The sequence below is a fragment of the Malania oleifera genome, chromosome 4 (assembly GCF_029873635.1).
Source record: "Malania oleifera isolate guangnan ecotype guangnan chromosome 4, ASM2987363v1, whole genome shotgun sequence".
NCBI lineage: Eukaryota > Viridiplantae > Streptophyta > Magnoliopsida > Santalales > Ximeniaceae > Malania > Malania oleifera.
In genome coordinates, this window is record NC_080420.1 from 62,606,572 (window position 1) to 62,619,973 (window position 13,402).

A 13,402-nucleotide genomic window follows, 5' to 3' on the forward strand; every position below is an offset into this window, starting at 1 on the left:
AAATCATATGACAATGTAAGTACATAAGTTCTAAATACCCATTCCCAAGATGTTCTTGAACTTTGCCCGTTGCACCTTGATTCTCATACTCTTTGAGTTCCATGGATCCTGCCAAGATTTGTAAGTTTTACTTGAAGGCTCCATGACTCGTCATCTTTTCATGCATGCTTAATATAGTCACAAACTCAATGCACTGATCAAATATCAAGTGATTTGTCATTATCAAAACTGGATTGGACTCATAGAGTCAACTTCCAATATCTGCTTCAACTGACCAAGAAGTCCTTCGGCCCAAAAAATCAACCAGAATTAAACTAAAACCTTCATATCTGCAAGATTATTATTGCGGTAGTATCTCTTCATCTCTACGTACAACTCAGGCATCTACTTCAACTGATTCCAATGGTAATTTTTATTCTCTTCATCCTTTTCTTTCTACCAGCAGACTATCCACATCATATAAAGTTTTTTTACTTCTATCACTAACTCTCCAGAACCCAAAACTTATAAACAAGCTTCTAAACTTCTTGAATGGCAAGCTGCCATGAAAAATGAACATAATGCTTTGGAGTTAAATAAAACTTGGGAGCTTGTTACTCTTCCTAACAATAAAAGGCCTATTGGTTGTAAATGGGTATTCAAAGTAAAATATAATGCTAATGGAACTATAGAGAGGCATAAAGCTAGATTGGTGGCCAAAGGCTATACTCAGCAAGAAGGTCTAGATTTTTTTGATATCTTCTCTCCTGTGGCCAAAATTACTTCCATTCGATTATTACTTGTTGTAGCTGCAGCCAAACAATGGCATCTCCATCAACTAGATGTCAATAATGCATTTTTGCATGGTGATTTACATGAAGAGGTATACATGGACTTGCCCCTGATTTGGTTGTCCATGGAGAACTGAAAGTTTGTCATCTTTTAAAAAGTCTTTATGGTTTAAAGCAGGCTTCTAGGCAATGGTTTTCCAAGCTATCTGATGCTCTCATTTCCTATGGTTTTGTTCAAGGAAATTATGATTGTTCTCTGTTTATTAAGAAATCTGCCACTTCCTTTATGGCCTTATTAGTTGATGTGGATGATGTGCTCTTGGCAAGTGATAGGATTCAGGAAATTTAAAGGTTGAAGTCTTTTCTAGATGCAAAATTCACTATCAAAGACTTAGGCCAGCTAAAATACTTTCTTGGCTTAGAAGTTGCAAGGTCCAAAGCTGGTATATCTTTATGCCAATGAAAGTACATACTTGATTTACTTGTTGACACTGGTTTAATTGGTTCAAAACCTACTGCCTTCCCTATGGAATCTACTCTCAAGTTATCTATAAATGATACCAATTTATATGAAGATTCATCAGGCTATCGAAGACTTATTGGCCGCTTACTTTACTTACCCTTACCAGACCTGACTTAGCCTACTCTGTGCAAGTGCTCAGTCAATTTTTAGCTAAACCTGCTATCAGCCACTATCAAGCAGCCATCGGGTATTGAGGTATCTTAAGGCTACTCTGGGGCAAGGTCTTTTCTTTCCATCTTCTTTAGATTTTCAATTAAAAGGTTTTTCATATAGTGATTGGGCAGGCTGTGTAGATTCTCGAAGGAGTGTCACTGGTTATGCAATCTTTCTTGGCAACTCATTGGTTTCATGGAAATCAAAGAAATAAGTTACTATCCACTCGTCTGCAGAGGCAGAGTACCGAACTCTTACTACTACAACATGTGAAATCCAATGGCTTTTGTATGCCTTACAAGACCTGGATATCAATCATTTCCTGTCAGTTTTGTTATATACTGACAGTAAATCAGCAATGTCCATAGCCAAAAATCCTGTTCAACATGAGAGAACGAAGCATATCCAGATTGATTGCCACCTTATTAGAGAAAAATTGCAGCAGCATGTCATTAAACTTTTCCATATTCCATCAAGGTTACAGCTAGCAGACATATTTACAAAGCCCCTCGGATCTTTATCTTTTCGTCATAATCTTCGCAAGATGAACATTCTTAACATCTATGTTCATCTTGAGGGGGGTGTTGGAGTATTCCATTTTATATTGAGAATATGGAATTAAAAAGAAAAGAAGAAAGAACTAAAACAGAAAGAAAAAAAGAAGAAAAAAGTTAATTAGTAGAGTCTTGATTAGTTAGGATAATTAGTCATTAGTTTAATTTGTTTTGTTGTATTATAAATAGATCTTAAGTTTGATGTAAATTTACTTTTTCATTAATCACAATTCAGCATTTTTCCAGTTTGCCATTTCTGTTCCTATTCTCTCCAGTAAACTCAGGTTCTTAACAATAACTACGGAAACAATTGTACTTTGATGTGAAACATGTTTGATACCATGAATATTTAGTTATTGAAATGCTATAAAAATATTATATATATATATATATATATATATATATATATATATATATATATATATATATAAAGGTCTGTTGAATCAACATCAATATTGTAAGTTATGGGTATCTTTCAACTACTCATATCAATCATTGTTTCTCCTTTAAATTAATTTATTAAAATACTTCATAAAACAATAGATTATTCTGTACTCTTCCAACTAGTATTTCAATCATTGTTTTTCCTTTCATTAATTTAATAAGTTATTAAACTCATAAAACAATAAATTATTCTGCGGCAGAACGCGGAGACAGAAAACTATTTCTATCTGAAGTGGTTGGATCTGCATCATGCAAAATAATGAGAGCAGCATCCAAGGACTAAGCTGCGCGTGCATAATCATTTAGCCTGCTGCTCAACTCAATGGAATCCTCATTCAAATCATAGCGCATGGTTTAGATTCTTCAGAGCTTCACTAAACGATGTACACATGCAACGAAGTCGGCAGCTAAATATTCAAATACCAATGTGCGTACTGGACAACATTATAAATATACTTCTTTTAACGCGGACGTTATTTGGAAAAGCAGCAAAACTAATCAGGGCCCGTTTGAATATTCAACGGCAGCGGTTGCGGGGGCTGATATGAGCTATTGACTCAGCGTAGGGTGGAGAAGCCCTGCCAAACGAAAGTGAAAATCACATTTTCTACTAAAATTGCACACAATGGATTTCTGTGCATGTTGAAAATGTGGCTCATATTTGAGTGGAATGCATATGCCGGGAAAATCATTGTAAAACGAAGACTAGGGAAGCTGGTTGCAGTGACCGTTGACAGTTATCCCATTACCGTCGATAGTTTCAATTCAGTCTCCAGGATTCAGCTCTTGGCTTTAAATCATTGACAGTTTCATTCGGCGTATGTTACAATTTTTGAATTTGGTGAACAGTAGATTGGAGGGATTGGAGGATTTTCCTCTGAAAATTGCTACAGATATTATTTAGATAGGTTCTAAGGTTCCTGTATATTTAGGGTTTGTATTTAATCAATATTTGTAACCCTAGTTTGATGAGCTTGATGTAAGCTTGACATTGTGATAGTGAAATTTTAGTTGCTGCTCCCATGGATGTAGACATATTGCCGAAACCACGTAAATCTTGTGTCTTTGATTATTACTTTCGTTGATTCTCTTTGTGAGTGATTGCTTGTTCCGTATTGTTTATCATTGAGTGCTTGCATAGCTTATTCCGTGATTTATTCGAATTGTGTTTGGCTTCTACTCCGCACTCAAATTAACAAATTGGTATCAAAGCGCCAATTTTTCATCAAATTGGTATCAAAGCTATTGGTTGCAATAACAAGGATCTCTTCAGTGAAGTTTGATGTTAACAAGTTCAATGGAACGGGAAATTTTAGACTTTCGCAGAGGAGGGTTAAGGAATAAATGGTGCAGCAAGGTATGGTGAAGGCACTATACTGAATGAAGTCGAAAGGTATGGATGACACGAGTTGGAAGGAGCTGGAAGCGAAAGCTGTGTCCACTATCTAGCATTGTCTAACTGATGACGTGATGTATTACGTCATGGATGAGGAATCGCCAGCAATGGTTTGGTTGAAACTGGAAAGCCGGTACATGTCCAAGTCATTGACAAGCAAGTTATATCTTAAGCAAAAACTATTGGCTTAAGATGACAGAGGGTTCGAACTTGACTCAGCACATCAACACATTCAATTAGGTCATTAGTGATCTGAAGCGAGTTGATGTGAAATTCGAGGAAGAGGACAAAGCATTGATGCTACTTAATTTCTTACCTATGTCTCCTACATATGAGAATCTAGTTACAACTCTAATTTGGGGGAAAGAAACCTTGGAGTTGGAGGATATCACAAGTGCATTGTTGGGGTTCCATTATAGGAAGAAGGTCAGGGATGAGGGTTCACAAGGTGAAGGGTTCATAGCGAAGGGTAATCAGGACAATATAAGAGGCAAGTTTCGAGATGGATTGAGCAACCATAGGGCTCGATCCAAATCATGAAGAGGAAGGATGTGTGGTGTTTTAAGTGCAGGAGAAAAAGGCATATAAAACCCTATTGCTCAGATAGAGTGAAGGGGAATGCTGAAAACAGAGAAGGGTCATCAAACACTACGAATGTAGTACAAAAAGGAGACTATGGGAGCGGTGACGATGATATGCTCTCGATTTCAAATGGGTTGGATGATTTTTGCAGATTTTTGGATCTTGGACTTGGTATGTTCTTATCATATGACGCCCAATAAGGACTAGTTCACTACGTACAGATTGGTGAGTTCTAGTTTCATTCTAATAAGGAACGATGTTGTGTGCAAAGTTGTCGGGATGGGAAATATCATAATAATGATGTATAATGGTGCTGTGAGGATGTTATGTGATGTGAGGCACATACCATAGTTAAGGAAGTATCTAGTTTCATTAGGCACCTTGGATTGTAACGGGTTTAGTTACAAATATGAAGGTGGGGTGATGAAGGTGAGCAAAGGCATTCTAACCGTGATGAAGGGGAAGAGAGTACCAAGTGAAAGGACTTTCAGAATAACCTTAAGATCCGGCTATAGTGCATATGGATAAAAAAAAAATAATCTGATCATGCAAACCCTAATTAAGTGATTAGAATTATACTTGCTAGATTTTTCTGGTTTGATCCTGAATCTGCAAGTACGAATACGAGCTCTTGAAGACGACTAGGAATCTTTTGCAATATTCCTTGAACATGCCTTGCTCCTAAGAGAATGGGCTTGTAAGCGGCTACTAGGGTTTTCTTCTCTCATGAAAATGTCTGCCTCTATGAGAGTTCCCTCATCATACCCTATCTACTAAGTGGAGCGTGTGTATATAGGCTACATGTAATGCCCCGAACCACCACGTGGGGTCCGGGGTGCTACTTAAACAACATTTGCGTATTTGATACCATATTCATAATATAATTGTAGCGGAAAAAGTAATACATTCTCCAAAATATAATACTAGAGTTCTAAACTTCTATCATACATAGGAGTCTCCCAATATCCTTATTACAAACCATAGTACAGTACAAAGTCATCCCAGTCCCAACGACCATAAAACATAACTAGGGACTTTAAACATAAATAAAACCCATAAAACATCTTACAGACCTTCACAAATAAAACTAGCTACCGCCCAGCCCAAGAGCTCGCTAAGCTCGATCTTGAGATGGTCCTGAAAAGATGATTGTATATTGGGGTGAGACACTTCTCCGTAAGGGAAAACTAAGTTGAAATCAGTGTGTGGCTAGCATGAATTTTAGTGTATATTGAAAGTAACCAGTTTCTCATTTAACCAAAAATATCATTTAAAAACATATAGTCATTCCATACAGTTGAAAATATCTTTTTTCCTTTCCACGGTATAAACCAGTTCAGTAAATATTTGACACCATTTAGATAAATCCACAGATATGCATATAAGACAATTCCCTGTGACAAATGTCATTTACTTCCCCTATGGCATGGGTTGTGCAGCCTGAAGGCTAGACTAAGCCTGGGTGATCAGCTCAAAACAAAGTCAAAACATCATCCTTTGCAAGTACATCTGCAGCCATCTACACACAAGTTGTAGGTCTGACGCCCTTACTTCAACCTCACGCAAGCAATTAGCTGAGACCCCCCTACGCTTCTATCCAGAACAGCATGGGTGCACATGGTCTAATAATTAATCACTAGCAACGGTACCGTGCTCACATAACAACTGGTCCCTAGGGTTTCTAAAGCATATTATGCAATTTAAGTAATAAAAATTGTAATTTAAATCATTTCGTTTTACACCTTCCATTTAATAAAAACCTGGTCCCCAACTGTCAAATAAACCCGGCTCACAGCCGTCAAATAAAACTTGACCCCTGGCCATCATATAAAACCCAGCCACCGGCCATTAAATAAACCTAACTCACAGCTGTCAAATAAAACCTGGCCCCGACCATCATATAAAACCTAGTCCCTAGCTGTCATATCAAATCCCTGTATTATTCACAAGCAATTCCAGTATGTTTCACAAACAGTTCTAGTATATTTCACAATCATTCCCAAATTTGTTTACACGATAAACCATATAAATTTATTCACCTACCACACAATTTCAATATTCAAACATGATCCAGGATACAACCAATAAAACACTGTATTTTTAGTTCGTAAGATAAATCAAATTTTTCACCGTTCATATTATTCAAAATATCGTACCATATATCCTAGGTTTGTAAAATCCCTATTGAATAGTTGGTTTTCAAAATAATCTTTGAACTCATAAATAAATAAATAAAAATTTAATTAGTTCATATTTATTAAAAATCCTGACTTAACATAATCCCTTTACCTGATTTCTGAAAAGCCTGCTAAAATTCTAACCATGCCCAAGGCGTTCAAAACTCCAAACCCTAAAATTACATTATCCCCGATAAAATCAACTCAAAACCAGTATAAAAATAATTTACTACCTTTCCTAGGCTAGCATATTCCAAATACACACATAAACCCTAAAATATCTCACTTACCCTGATTTTGGGATGGTGCCCCAAAACCCCAAATCAACGATCTGTCTCGATTGGATTGTAGAGAATCTTCCCCAGATCACTTATGACAGTTCCCTATCATCAAACCGAGCTGAAATGGGTCTGAAATCGAAGAGAGAGAAAATAAGGGAGTCATAGGGTAGAGAGAGAGAGGCGTAAGGAGAGTTAAATCCTCACTTAAAATGAAAGCCACACAATTAATAGGTAGGGCTTCGTTGACGAGACACGTGGGTTCGTCAACGAGCCCAAGAAGAACGTTCATCAACAAAGTCGTGAGTTCATCGATGAATCTCAAAAATATCTGAAACCTCTCTCGATAAATCTTCGTCGACGAGACATGTGTCTTCGTCGACGAGCCAAAGAAGGATGTTCGTCGACGAAGCTAGTTGGTTCGTCGATGAATCCCCACTAACTCCCTTTTAAAAATCCTTTTCCTTTTTCCTTCTTTCTTTTCCCTTTTCCTTTATTATTTTTCCTAAATAAATTTATAAGTCTCTACATTCTCCCCTCCTTATAAGAATTTTTTCCTCGAAAATTGCTAATTGTTACCGATCATATCACTAAATCACAACCCATCTCTACTGAAAAGTCGGTAGCCACCAACACAGCGGCCCCTGTCCCAAATTTATTAACTACCGTCACTTATGGCAGAAGAATGCCATAGTTACACACAATGTTTTGGGAGATTACAATACCATACAAAATTCTCCCAAAGACCATCCATATATAAAACTGTAAATAACTAATAAACTAAGCAACTTACCTTACCTAACCTGCAAACAAAATCAACATTTACCTATCTGCCGCTGAACCTCTCTGAACAGTTGTGGATACTTCTGACGTATTTCTATCTCTAGCTCCCAAGAAACCTCCTCAACTGTGTTATTCTACCATAGCACCTTTACTAACGATATGTCGTTAGTACGCAATTCCTATATTTTCTGATCTAGAATTTGAACTGGTACTTTCTCGTAAGCTAAAGCATCCCCAATCTCTAATGATTCATAACTTATCACGTGTGAAGGATCTAGCACATACTTCCTCAGCAGTAACACGTGAAAATTATCATAAACTCGTGACAATGCTGAGGATAACGCCACTTGATAGGCAACTGGACCAATCCTCTCCAAAATCTCAAATGGCCCAATGTACCAAGGGCTCAGCTTGCCTTTCTTTCTGAACTTCATCACTCCTTTATCGAAGCAATCCTCAAGACTATCATATCACCGAACTCGAATTCTAGCTCCCGTCGGCGAGTATCAGCATAACTCTTTTGCCAACTCTGGGCTACTTCAATCCTCTCCTTGATAAGCTCGACCTTCGCAGAGATCTGCTAAACCAGTTTCGGTCTCAAAATCTGCCGCTTGCCTACCTCATCCCAGTACAATGGTGATCGACACCAATGACCATATAAAGCCTCACATGGTGCCATCTCGATACTGTCCTAATAACTGTTATTGTATGCAAACTCCACCAACAATAGATATCAAATCCAACCATCCCCAAAATTCAGTATGCAAGCTCGCAGCATATCCTCCAGAATCTGAATGGTTCTCTCGGACTGTCCATCCGTGTGCAGATGAAATGTCGTACTGAAAGTGAATTGTGATCCCAAGGCATCTTACTAACTCTTCCAGAATCAAGGGGTGAACCATGGATCTCGATCTGAATCCAACACATAAATCTCTGCTAGCCTATTCATAGAATAACTAACTTTTATTGGAATGAAGTGCGCAATCTTCTTCTTCCGATCCACTATAACCTAAATATCATTTTGACCGTGCACCACTGAAGGCAACCCTGATATGAAATCCATTGAGATATGTTCCCATTTCCACTTAGGGATATCAAGTGGTTGTAGTGGTCCCGCTGGCCTCTGGTGTTCTATTTTTACCTGCTGACATGTCAGGCACTGTTCAATATATTTGGCAATCTCCCTCTTCATGTTACTCCACTAGAACGATCCTCATGGATCTCTATACATCTTCGTGCTCCCTAGATGAATAGTATAGAGAGAGCGATGAGCTTCCTCCAGAATCATCCTCTTTATCTCTGTGTCGTCAGGTGCACACAACCTAGTGTAAAATATGAGAACCCCATCCTCAGAAACATTGAAGTTAGTCTGCGGCTTACTCTGTAAATTCTCCACAATTTTCATCAACACTATGAGGATGTGCATTTATTATAGAGAAATAAATAAAGTAACAGTTAAGAATAAATATCCTCTTCCTAGAATCGATGATTTATTTGATCAGCTCCAGGGGACCCAAGACAACTCCAAGATTGACCTATGATTGGGATATCACTAGATGAAAGTTAAAACCGAGGACATTTTGACTCACTCTAAAAATGAACAGCTCAGAAGTTATCCCAAGTATAAGAGTTCAGTCGTGTAATACTTAGTCCAAAGGTTAGATCATCTCTTTAAGGAATGCATTTTAATTCCAAACTCGTGTAATTCCAAAAGAAATTAAGAAAATTAAAATTTACTGAACATAGTTCAGATTCAGTTTCCTGGGATTTTTGAGGTTTTTGCAATAGAATTTAAATTCTAACCAAAAATTAAATATGCATGAAATAACTTAAATAAATACTAGATTCGATGCCAGAATAATGAAAGAATTGAACCTTTCAATCATTCAACTAAATAAAAATATTAACACTAAATGTAAACCCAAGCAAGAATACACTCTAAATAAAAAACATCAATTTTAATAATAAAAACACCCAAAGAAAATAATTAAATCCGTATAAAATCTTTAAATAAGAAGACAAATTGAAATTAACAATAATAATGCTCAAAAAAGAATTTAAATGCAAAAGAGAGAGAGAGAGAGAGAGAGAGAGAGAGAGAGAGAGAGAGAGAGAGAGAGTGAGTGAGAGAGAGAAAGGGAGATGTAAACAGAAATTTATTTAGTAAAAAGAAAGTTCTTAAATTAAACAAACTATTTTTAAACAAAAATTAATCCAAATTTTGAATAAATTAAAAATTTAACAATAAAATTAATTTTAACAAAATTGAGTTCAAATAAAGAGAGAGATGAGAGAGTAAGGGAGAAGAGAAAAGAGAGAAGAGAGAGAGATAGCCGAAAATCTGAGAGAGGCCGAGAGTCTTCTGTTGTCCTCCGCACTACCACCTCTCACTGCTCCCTTCTGACTTACTCAAAAAATGAGCAGCTCGGAAGTTATCCCAAGTATAGGAGTTACGTCATGTAATATTCAGCCCAAGGGCTAGATCGTCTCCTTAGGGAATGCGTTTTAATCTAAAATTTTATGTTCGTCCAATTGAAAATAAAAATGTACTGAACTCGGTTCAGATTCAGGATTTTCAAGATTGTTCAATTTCACTTTTGACAAATTAAATAACACGCAATTTAAAGTCAATTCAATGGAATCCTCATTCAAATCATTTAACCTGCTGCTCAACTGAATGGAATCCTCATTCAAATCATAGCTCATGGTTTAGATTCTTCAGAGCTTCACTAAACGATGTACACATGCAACGAAGTTGGCAGCTAAATATTCAAATACCAATGTGCGTACTGAACTATCAAAAGGGTAACCATTTAACAATATAAATATACTTCATTTAACGTGGACATTATTTTTAAAAGCAAAAAAACTAATCAGGGCCTATGTGAATATTCAATGGAAGCGGTTGCGGGGGCTGATATGAGCTATTGACTCATGCAATTGAAGCGCACCTTTAGTGTGGGTGGAGAAGCCCTGCCAAACGAAAGTGGAAATCACAATTTGTACTAAAATTGCACACAATGGATTTCTACGCATGCTGGAAATGTGGCTCATATTTGAGTAGAATGCATATGCCGGGAAAATCATTGTGAAGCAAGGAACAAGGAAGCTGGTTGTAGTAACCGTTGACGGTTATCCCATAACTGTCGATAGTTTCAGTTCAGTCTCTGGGATTCAGCTCTTGGCTTTAAACCGTTGACAATTTCATTCGGTGTACGTTACAATTTTTGAATTTGGTGATCAGTAGATTGGGGGGATTGGAGGATTTTCCTCTAAAGATTGCTACAAAGATGATTTAGATAGGTTATAAGGTTCACAACCGTCAAATAAAACCTGACCCCTGACCATCATATAAAACCTGGCCCCTGGCTGTCATATCAAATCCCTATATTATTCACAAGCAATTTCAATATGTTTCGCAAACAGTTCCAGTATATTTCACAATCATTCCCAATTTCGTTTACATGATAAACCATATAAATTTATTCACCTACCACACAATTTCAATATTAAACACGATCCAAGATACAACCAATAAAACACTATATTTTTAGTTCATAAGATAAATCAGATTTTCCACCGTTCATATTGTTCAAAATATCGTAGCATATATCCTAGGTTTGTCAAATCCCTGTTGAATGGTTGGTTTTCAAAATAATCTTTGAACTTATAAATAAATAAATAAATATATAACAATTTAATTAGTTCATATTTAATAAAAATCCTGACTTAACTTAATCCCCTTACCTGATTTCTGAAAAGCCTGCTAAATTCTAAACATGCCTGAGGCGTTCAAAACTCCAAACCCTAAAATTACCTTATCCCCAATAAAATCAACTCAAAGCCAGTATAAAAATAATTTACTACCTTTCCTAGGCTATCATATTCCAAATACACACATAAACCCTAAAATATCTCACTTTCCCTGATTTTGGGATGGTGCCCCAAAACCCCGAATCAACGATCTGTCCCGATTAGGTTGTAGAGAATCTTCCCCAAATCTTTGTGGCGGTTCCCTATCATCAAACCGGGATGAAATGGGTCTAAAATCAAAGAGAGAGAAAGTGAAGGAGCCGTAGGGTAGAGAGAGAGAGAGGCGTGAGGAGAGAGAAATCCTTGCTTAAAATGAAAGTCACACAATTTATAGGCAGGGCTTCATTGACGAGACACGTGGGTTCGTCGACGAGCCCAAGAAGAACGTTCGTCAATGAAGCCGTGAGTTCGTCGATGAATTTCAGAAATATTTGAAACCTCTCTCGATAAATCTTCATCAACAAGACATGTGTCTTCATCGACGGGCCAAAAAAGGATGTTCGTCGACGAAGCCAGTTGGTTCGTCGATGAATCCCTCCTGACTCCCTTTTAAAAATCTTTTTCCTTTTTCCTTCTTTCTTTTCCCTTTTCCTTTATTATTTTTCCTAAATAAATTTCTAGGTCTCTACATTCTCCCCTCCTTATAAGAATTTTTCCTCGAAAATTTCTAATTGTTACCGATCATATCACTAAATCACGACCCATCTCTACCAAAGAGTCAATAGCCACCCACACAGCGGCCCCCGTCCCAAATTTATTAACTACCCTCACTTATGGTGGAAAAATACCATAGTTACACACAATGTCTCGGGAGATTATAATACCATACAAAATTCTCTCAAAGACCATCCATATATAAAACTGTAAATAACTAATAAACTAAACAACTTACCTTACCTAACCTACAAACAAAATCAACATTTACCTATCTACCGCTGAACCTCTTTGAACAGCTGTGGATACTTCTGACGTATTTTTGTCTCTAACTCCCAAGAAGCCTCCTCAACTATGTGATTCTGCCATAGCACCTTTACTAATGGTATGTCCTTAATACGCAATTCCTGTTTTTTTCGATCTAAAATTTGAACTGGTACTTCCTCGTAAGATAAAGCATCCCCGATCTCCAATGATTCATAACTTATCACATGCAAAGGATCTAGCACATACTTCCTCAGCACTGACACGTGAAAAACATCATGAACTCGCGACAATGATGGGGGCTCAGCTTGCCTTTCTTTCCGAACCTCATCACTCCCTTCGTCCGAGCAATCCTCAAGAATATCATATCACTGATCTCAAATTCTAGCTCTTGTCAGCGAGTATCCACATAACTCTTTTGCCACCTCTGGGCTGCTTCAATCCTCTCCCTGATAAGCTCAACCGTTACAAAGATCTGCTAAACTAGTTTCAGTCTCAAAATCTGCCGCTCGCCTACCTCATCCCAGTACAATGGAGATTGACACCGAAGACCATATAAAGCCTTATATGGTGCCATCTCAATACTGGCCTAATAACTGTTATTGTACGAAAACTCCACTAGTGGTAGATATCGAATCCAACCATCCCCAAAATCCAATATGCAGGCCCGCAGCATATCCTTTAGAATCTGAATGGTTCTCTCAGACTTTCCATCCATGTGCGGGTGAAACATCGTATTGAAAGTGAGTTGTGATCCCAAGGCGTCTTACAAACTCTTCCAAAATCGAGGGGTGAACCACGGATCTCGATCTGAAACAATGAAAAACAGGACTCCATGAAGTCATACAATCTCCTACACATAAATCTCTACTAGCCTGTTCATAGAATAACTAACTTTGATTGGAATGAAGTGCACAGTCTTCTTCTGCAGATCCACTATAACCTAAATAGCATTTTGACCGTGCACCACTGAAGGCAACCCTGATACGAAATCCATCAAGATATGCTCCC